Consider the following 9788-nt stretch of genomic DNA (forward strand, 5'->3'; position numbering starts at 1 on the left):
GAAGAACACGTCTTTATTTATCGAGTGTCAATACTGGAATGGTCTCCTTTACAAAACGGTCGTTTTTGTTACATCCTGTTAATTACAATATGTCCTTAGATACCAGGAACCAATAAAATAATTATTAAATTATGAAATAATTCCTGATTTGTTAATACATTTCTTTCAGCTATTCATTTATAATTTTCAAGTGTTTAACATATTTGCCATGATTTAATATATTTTAGAGAAGGAGTAAAAGCGAAATTCGACTGTTAAAATATTCATCCCTAAGCAAATATTAATTAATTGAAATATGCATTATTAAAGAATACAAAGCTGATTTCAGTTGCTCTTAAATAATGTCAACTTCACTTCTATCTCCTTTTCCAATTACAATCATATACCTTAATTTAATTTCACGCTTGTGAAGCTTACGCTGGACGCCGCTGCAAGATGAGGGCGAGATTCACAACATAACACATTCATTATATTTTTTTAATTTTGTAACTAAATGACAATGAATATTATTTATTTAAGAATATTTCAACTTATAATATACATAAAAACCATTTAAACCTCGTGTTAATGGTATCCTTAACAATATGACTATCCTACCATATAGCCTTAACAATAATACTGTTTATTGTCATTTAGTTACAAATTAAAAAATTATGTACTTCGGAAGTACAATTGTCCCACGCCCCACGATTCTTGCATCACTAGTCTGTAGGTGTAAACATATAAAAATGCGTGGGTATTTAGTGAAATCTCGTTCAAATTGAAATGGAAACACAAGGAGTCTATCATGGTAAGGTATTTTAGATTTCCTAAACACTCAGCAATTGCCGAGAAGCGGATAAAGGCTTATAAAATAAACTTAATAACTTAATTTCAGGAATGGTGATTCGATTTATTTTAAAATAATAGAAATAATCATTTTTTAAATTTGTGCGTGTTTCATAATAAATGCTACATTTTTTTAGTAGCTCGAGTAGTTATTGTTATTGCAAATTACAGTTAGTTGTAACCATCGGTACTCGTTTAAAGATAGCCACCCTCTGCTCTGCGACTAGTCTTCGAAGGAAGTTGGATATCCACTCCCTCTCGACAATCTTCTGTGAAGGAACTCCGTATCAGCTTGGACTGACCAACTTGGATAACACGGTACTTTCAGTAACCTAATCTTCCAAACATCTCTCCTATACCTCAAAGGAAGACTCCCATGCAGCTTGGACTGTCTAGATTAGATTAGATTTTGATCGTCCTCCTGGGAGCGGGGAGTTTTCGTTTCCTCCCCCCCAATGCCCGGCTGTGGCTCTCGCAATGCCTTTAGCAATCACATCAGCCCTGCAATAGGACTACGGTGGGCATTACCCAGGGTTAATGTTTACCCCGGCGTCTTCCCTCCCGACCAACTTTTTTCGGCCCGGGCCATATGGAGGCGGAGGAGGTATTGGACTGTCTAGCTTGAATCAAACGTGGAATCTCTTCACTTTCCTTACACCACCTCCTTCGGGGCTGCGTCATATGCGGGTAACAGTGTACTGTGCCTACCACACCCTGACCCTGACGGTCGTATTGCTGTATCAATGACCTACACCGCGAAGCGCGTTTCTTCGTCCCTTGCAACCATTAACGAGTGGAGGATGATTTTGAAGTAATGGAGAGTTACATTATTATAGATATTATAATGTTCATTCCATGCGAAGTCGAACACTTTGTGGAGTAACATTTGGGATTTTGTGGAAAGTTGGATATGTTACAAAGCAGGCGGCTTGCATTTTCACCCTAGCAGCGGGAGATTTATCCTGTATTTCGAACAGCTGTAAAATCAACATTTTAACAATTTTGAAAATCCTTTGAGATACGTGTATGTATCACTAAACAATACAACATGTCCAAGTTTCAACAAAATCCAAAATGTTACTCCAAAAAATGCCCGACCTCCCGTGGAATGACCTGTTGTATAAATTATGAATAAAATTTCTGAGTTTTTGCAGATCTTGCTGCGATTCTAATTTTATCATAAGAAGTTCTTCTGGCTTTGTTTAATTGTTTTACTCTGATATACGTACGTGTTCTTACAAGGCACAGTAGCACTTCATTAGGAATAATGAATTTACCATTAATGTGCATTTGACAAGAGTAGCTATTTTTTGAAAAATTAAATCGGTATCCGACAATGAATCATTATGAAATTTAGTAAATACTCTTTCTAAAATCTGCGCTGTTTTCAGTAAATTATCACAAGGATAAATCAAAGATCCTCTGAATATGTGGCATATGTAAGTTGAATAATCCGTGAGAGGCATTTCACGTGTTGGTTTACCAAGCAAGAGGTACTTCGTTCTAAATCGATAAGCCATGTATCCAGCTAAGTAAATAAGTAGTTCTTCATGAATGATCTCTTGATAGCTCTTTGATGATTTCAATTTCAGGTAGTCCAGCAATACATATTGTCATCTAACAAAAAACAAAAATAAAATATTAAATAATACAAATTTTGATAAAATGTTTCAATTATATTTTTTTATCATTTTTAAGCCCTTACTTCAGAGTTTCAAAATAAAATTATTCTGTCAATGATCATGAATAAATCAGAATAAATATTTTCTATTAAAGATAAGAAATGTTACTTGAAAATTTAATATTATTATTCAAGAAATCTATGAAATACGTAATTATCATTATACATCATTAATTTAACATATTTTTGTATATCATTTACTCATACCATTCTCATCCTCCATATTCATAAAATCGAGCATTCATCATACATTAATTCCATGATTTCAGTCATGACTGCATTATCTTCTAAGTCGTTTTGATTCGTCTCTACGGCAAATACTAAAGTTGAATCAGAATATTCTTGTACGTTACATTTTTCTATAAACATATCACTCCTATGTCGACCTAGTATGTAACACCTTCATCGATACTTAAATTGTAAGGCAGATGGTGTATCGTGAGCTGCTCCCATTCGCCTTATACAGGGTGACGCACTTAAAACTGGCCACCTGAATAACTTGGCTGCTATTGGTGATACGAAAAAATGCATCAGGCCAAAATTATTTGGTATCGAGGGGCTGATCATCCTATGTTACTAGTTTTTTGATAGGTGAAGGCGTCAAAGAGATATGAAGGACATCTCTGTGTTTTTACTTACATTCTGATAGAGTATTTCAAGACCAATACAATGACCTATTGGAAAGGTCATTCGTGGTCTGGATTAAGCCAATTGTGATCTACGACCGCGTGAGATGTTTATTACGAAAATTACAGAGACGCGGTCGGACGGTACCACGATACCGCCGATAACAAAATATAATACAAGGACTTGAGCGCCTGGCGCGTTACTTTTGCTTCCTGGAGGAAGTCTGCCCGGGATTCTCGATATTATTGCTCCCGATGGACCACCGTGGTTCTCTCGCGCGCGTTAGTGAGTTACGATATTAAACTGTCGGTCGCGACATAATCATGCGAACGAGATCTAGATTGCCGTATGAGAACAGAAGAGAGAGCTCACTTACAGTTGTCGATAGTCCTCCTCTCGGACTCGCTCCCTGCCGGGTCTCGATACACGCGCGATAAGCTACCTAAATTTACTCGCTGATACGGGCCACTCAAGTGACGATTTCGGGGCTCGTTACGCGACGCGAGGACCTAGTGGGCCCCCCACTAGGCAGTCATATTGCCCCTCGTACCCCCTATGACTCCTGCGGAACCGTGCTCCTTCGGCCCAGCGACGACAAGCCAAGGAAGGATCCCCTGGCCACGGAGATCGCTTCCCTTCTCTGAGGAGCCCAGTCTTACGCGAGCAGTAACTCGGCGCGAGATTACCACGTGATTAGTTCGAATTCTAACGGCAGCATTTCCTTACAAATCCCCCAGGAGAGCTTGGATGTTATTTCGCGCGAGCGAGGAGCGGCGGGGGGGGGGCGGTCCGTTTCTCGGGTCTTCCGCGCCCGAGTCAAACTTCGGGCCGGAAGGGGCACGGCGCAAAATGCGTCGTAACACCACATAGTTTGCCGTATGTGAAGCGGAATATTTTCCAGCAGGTGTGACAAAATTTCCGTTAAAATGTGTTTATATCTCGAAGTGTTTAATGTGCCATCGATAAAATAAGGACCACTTATTTCACCGTTAAAAAGTCCGCACCAAACGTTTACAGGCCAAGGTCTTTATTTATCCACTTATCGCAGTCACCGTGGATTTTCTATTGACCAATGATGCATATTATGACGATTGACTTGGCCATAGTTTGTAAATGTGGCGTCGTCCGTAAACAAAACTTTAGTCAAAAACAGCTCATCGCTCTGTACTTTCTACAGATCCTATTTACAAAAATTTACACGGTTTTGAAAATCATTTCCATGTAATTATTGGTGAAGTGAAACATGAAAAACGTAGAATTTATTTAAATGTAATATTCGCAAAACACTTCGTTGACTGATGCAACTTTCACGTGCTAGCTGCCTTGTACTAGCATGGGGATATTGTGTTACAGCTGCTAAAATGTTCACTGTATTTCGATCATCAGTTGCTGCCTTGGATCTTCTTCGTATTTTGTTATCTACACGTCCAGTTTTTTGAAAACTTTTAATAACATTCGTAAATCCAGATCGTGAAGGTGTGACACGTTCGGGAAACCGTTCAACATACAAACGGATTGCGTCTCTTACAATTTGGGGACATTCCCCATAGACAAAAACCATATCTACTTTCTCCGCTATTGAATAACGCATTTCGGAAACTTGAGATACACTTCGCTCGGCAGAGATTCTCATAAACTACTAATCATAGTATGTACCAGGGGTATGCGGATACCCGACATTTCGGGATCGGGTCGGGTCGGGACAAGTCGAGCGAGAGCGGCCGGGATCCCAAGAGTATGAATCGCATCCGGATCCCGACAGATGTCGGGTCCCGTAATGTATTTGTAGGGAGCGGATACTGCCGTTTCTCTCCCTCCGTAGTGTCTCCTTCTCCCGCAAGGAGAAAGAGGCGCGTGCATCGCGTTGCCGCCTGCGTGCGGCAGATCGATCTTGTCCGCTGTCGCTACAGCACGTACACGTGCTCGTAGACAATAAAGTCTTTGTTCCATACACGTGGCAGTATTATTTAACCTCCGCGCTACAGTGGCCGGGACGTAATATCCCTAGCGTCCCTATTCGTGACCCCGACGTGATCGACAGTTCCATGGACGCGAAAAATTAAAATTCTGGAAGGAACATCGAGCCGATCGTCACGCTGACGCGTTGTCTTCGCTGCGGAGGTCTGTTCCTGTCCTGGGACGTCTCCTGGCCTTACCGGCAAGCCCCGCCGGAGAGGCATTCTTCATGGCAACCTGATGCGATAGCTGTTGTCGCGTGGTTCCGCGACGCGGAAAATCGTCGTCACCGGTGCCTGAGGCGGTGCGACGCAGCGTGTGCCCACGCTTTCGTTCCCGATACATCGTCATCGGTGCCTTGCATGGGAGGTTCGTGTGCTGTGCCCGAATCATCGTCATCGGTGCCTTGCGCGGGAAGGTCTTCTGCTGTTCCCGAATCATCGTCACCGGTGCCTGTTGGTACGTCGTCGCTGGTCCCGAGGAGGTCTTCGTCACCGTCCCGGGATCTTTGTCAGCGGCGTCATCCTCCACGGCGGTGCTGCGGCTGGAAAGGTAGCTACGCGCATAATGTGCGGAACATAATTCTTTGCGGCGCGCATCGTGCGTGTACGATGGCATTATTTGCCTATTCCCCGTGGCAATAGTTTGGTTGTGGCAAGGCGGCCACGTGCATTAACGCTAGCGACACCATGCTCGCGGCGCGCGTCTTTTGTTCGTCGTTCGCGCGGCCGGTGAGCATCCATTGTTTGTCGTCTGTTCGACATCCATTATCCGTCGCCCGACATGTTTTATGCGTCGCCCGACATGTTTATTTCGTCGATCAACATGTTTTATTCGTTGTTCAACATGTAACAGGTCCAGATAACCCGGTATCGTAGCCAGAAAGACTATTAAAGACCGCTTTCGAGTTGTAACCGTTATTTCTTTTCTTGTTGTAATTATCAGTAGCCGACTAGCAATGGGGTGGTTACGTGCCCCTTGATAATTTACTATGATTGTCTAAATTGGTTCGTGCCTCCAGGCACTGGATAGCGACGAGATCTAGTTGGTGTTAGAAGAAAGTTGGAGACAGTTTACAGGTTAATAAAACATTGCGTATATTCTGTTCAAGTTACTGATACAACGATAATCGTCCTGCTACGAATTGAGGTTCGTTTAACTCGAATATAAGCTCCGATGTTTCGCGCGTATATAAACTCTACAACGAGTGGCAAGTTTCCTTATTCACGATGCGCTACGTTCACGCCAATGTTCTCTTTGAGACGTACCCTTGTTGTCAGTCGCGATTGCTCTAGATTTTATGTTCACGAACGCGTACGATTGTGGACCTGTCGCATCACTCACGCATATGGCCGAGATTCGGAGAAAATGCGTGGGTGGAGACAAACATAACGTCCCAGTCAAACTGCAACACCCAAGAGCCCACTCGTCGGCACGTTACATGGATTTCGAGTGATCTCCGATGCCGGGAGAAAGACTATGACGATGCCGAATCCGATCGTATATCGCAGTTCGAATACGCCGCGGAAACCACCATCCGCTCCGACCGGTTTAACCGGGGGGGAAAAGAATACTAGCCCGTGCATATATTGACGATTGAGGAATTGTCGCAGCACTCACGCATATGGCCGAAGTTTCGGAGAAAATGCGTGTGTGGAGACGTGCATAAAGCCCCAGTCAAACTGCAACACCCAAGAGCCCACTCGTCGGCACGATACGTGGATTTCGAGTGATCTCCGGTGTCCGGAGAGAGACTATGACTATGCAAGAATCCGATCGTTTATCGCGATTCGAGTACGACGCGAATATGGTTAAATTCCTTAATACGATTCGAGCACGGCGCGAATATGGCTAAATTCCTTAATGGCCAGTAAATGAACTGTTATTATTCCGAACTCACGATAACAAGGACACGTGAATCAACAAATATTACACGATCCTGGTCTACACACGGTTGTACAGAGCCGAAAAACAGATACTATTAGTTTGATACAAAAACCTTTAGAATGAATCGTACTTCTATACTATGTTACGGCTGTGTACAATACAACGTTCCAATTGACTGCTACGTGGTTCACGACTGATACTTAAAACGATGAATGAATTTCCAAATTCCGTATCGTGGCTGTGTCAAGGCGCGGTTTGAGCACTTGACTCCTCGGTTTGAGGCGCGTACGTTTCGAAGGTAAGAAAGGCGGTTTGACTATCTTACCAGGTTGGTTTAACCTCTCGATTAGGTACCGTGTTTCGCCGTACGGATCCTCTTTACGATCGCGTGTGTATCAATTCGCTTCCCAGCGCAGAGTGCTGATCGACGGGCTCGTATCGACCTCCTTCGATCAGCATCTGTTGGGGATTGATGCGCACGCATTCTTAATAAATAGTGGGGCATTCCCACTCCGATTCTATGACGCGGCTCGCGAGCTCCGTCGATCCTTACGATGATATGGATCGCTACTGTGCACCAACACATAGATATATCTGTATGTTTCTCTACGGAGCTCGTCTATGTAATCGGAACGGTTACAGAGTAGGTCGCTTAAATGTTCAGTACATCCGTGCGTCTTATTTCATTTTATCTATTTACAATTTGCGCATGTAGACTAGGTTTTGTTACCCCGCGTATCGTTGGTGGGCTCGTATATCTTTCCCACACTCAGTGCGCCGAGTTATTTGTAGTTTTCGCGTCGTTGTGCGTGTGGGTGTGTACCATGGCGTCGTCAAAGACTCCCGACGACGAGTTGGGGGACATGCTTCGTCGCGTGGAGTTGGCAGAGGCGCGTGTCGCGCAGGCGGAGGCGCGGTTCACGGCTACGCAGCAGCCGGTCGCGTCTGTGCCGCCGATCGGCCCGTGCACGCTCGACACGGTGGCGCCTTCATACCGGGTGGATTCCTACCGCGTGCCGAAGATCCCGACCTTTTTTCGCGGAGATCCGGATCTCTGATTTCTCCAAGTGGAAATCTCCCGCAATGCGCGGATCACGGCGGAGGCCACAAAAGCCAACGCCGTTCTCGCGACGCTTGACGTGGAAGTATTGAGAACGGTAAAAGACATTTTACTGTTGAATCCGCCCCCCGCCGACATTTACCGTCGCATTAAATCGCGAATAATCGCAACATTCACGGTATCGCCGGAAGCGAAGCTACGTAAGCTTCTAAAGGGGCAGGTGCTTACCGACGAAAAGACTTCCCTGATTCTCAGCCGGCTGAGAAATTTAAATGATGGAGCCTGTGATGACTCGGTAATTCGGTCCATATTCTTCGATCAGCTGCCGTCAACTCACCGCACGATCTTGGTAGCGACCGGCGGTGACGATCTGTACAGGCTGGCGGAAGCGGCAGATAAGTTGGCCGACTCCGCGGGCGCTGCCGACACGTGCATCGCGGCGGTCTCGCGGCGTGCACCCTCTCCGTCGTCTATGGAGAGCGATCTGAAGAGGATTTTGGCCGGCATGACGTCCCTGTCCGAGAGGCTGGCGCGTTTAGAGGCGCGAAATAATAGACCGAGTTCTCGTGCGGCGTCGCGCTCGCGTTCGAGTAGGAATCGCGGCTGTTCCGCGGAACGCGCGACACCCCGGTTGTGTGTCGCGCACACTAAGTACCCGGAGAACCCAACTTCCTGTAAAAGCTGGTGTGCCAAGTTTGCCTCCTGGCAAACAAAAAACTAGTCTCACCTTCCCGCGCGGAGGCCGTCGCGGAGAGTGCCCGGGAATCCAATCGCCTCCACATTCGCAACCGAAAAAGCGGTCAATACTTTTTAATCGACACGGGCGCCGATATTTCGTTGATCCCGGCGAATATGAAAATTAGGGGTGAACCGTCGGGCCTCAAATTATGCGCCGCGAACAATACCCGCATCGACACTTTTGGCGAGTCGTTTCGGAAATTAGACTTGGGCCTGAGACGCTGTATCAAGTGGAATTTCTGCATCGCTGCAGTTCCGTGCGCAATTATTGGCGCCGATCTCTTGCGTAACTACGGATTGGTAGTCGACCTTCGAGGGCGTCGTCTCACCGATTCCTTGACGCAGATCTATTCCATTGCAGTTGTCAGACCGGCACTGATTCATTCAGTGCATACGGTCAATCCTGGTTGCAGGTGCGCGAAAATCCTAGTCGATTTCCCGTTTTTAACGGCGATTTTAACGCCCCCGGAGGGTCATAATATGGCACACCACATTTTCACCTCTGGTCCTCCAGTTGCAGAGCGCGCTAGGCGTCTCTCCCCGGAGAAGCTCTGTCCAGCTAAAGCCGAGTTTCAAGCTTTGGTTGCGGCTGGCATCTGTCGTCCGTCTCGCAGCCCTTTTTTTTTTTTTTTTCGCGGGGGAAATGCATTATGCACACCTCGGAGTCCTGGGGTGGGACTCCGAGGTAGTGTGGGACTCTCACCGACTAAAACCCCCGCGGCAGCCTTCTCGGGCGGAACTCGGCGGTGGCGGGATCTCGTATGAACGCACCGCCACCGCCGCGCCTGTGCTCCTCTTATCGGAGAGCCCGTTCCGTGGGGGCGATCTAACGCCCCCCAGAGGGGACCGATAACCCGGTCACCCCCCCTTCACTACTCCGCCAGCGTCAGAGGACTGCACTCCGACACCAGCACTACCGGGCCGCTTTGGATGCAGCCGGGGACCCCACCCCGACTGCATCAGCGGCCCCGGCGGACGCGCGCGCGAAGGCGGGAGCCACAGGAGCCGAAG

The sequence above is a fragment of the Dufourea novaeangliae genome, unplaced genomic scaffold (assembly GCF_001272555.1).
Source record: "Dufourea novaeangliae isolate 0120121106 unplaced genomic scaffold, ASM127255v1 scaffold233, whole genome shotgun sequence".
NCBI lineage: Eukaryota > Metazoa > Arthropoda > Insecta > Hymenoptera > Halictidae > Dufourea > Dufourea novaeangliae.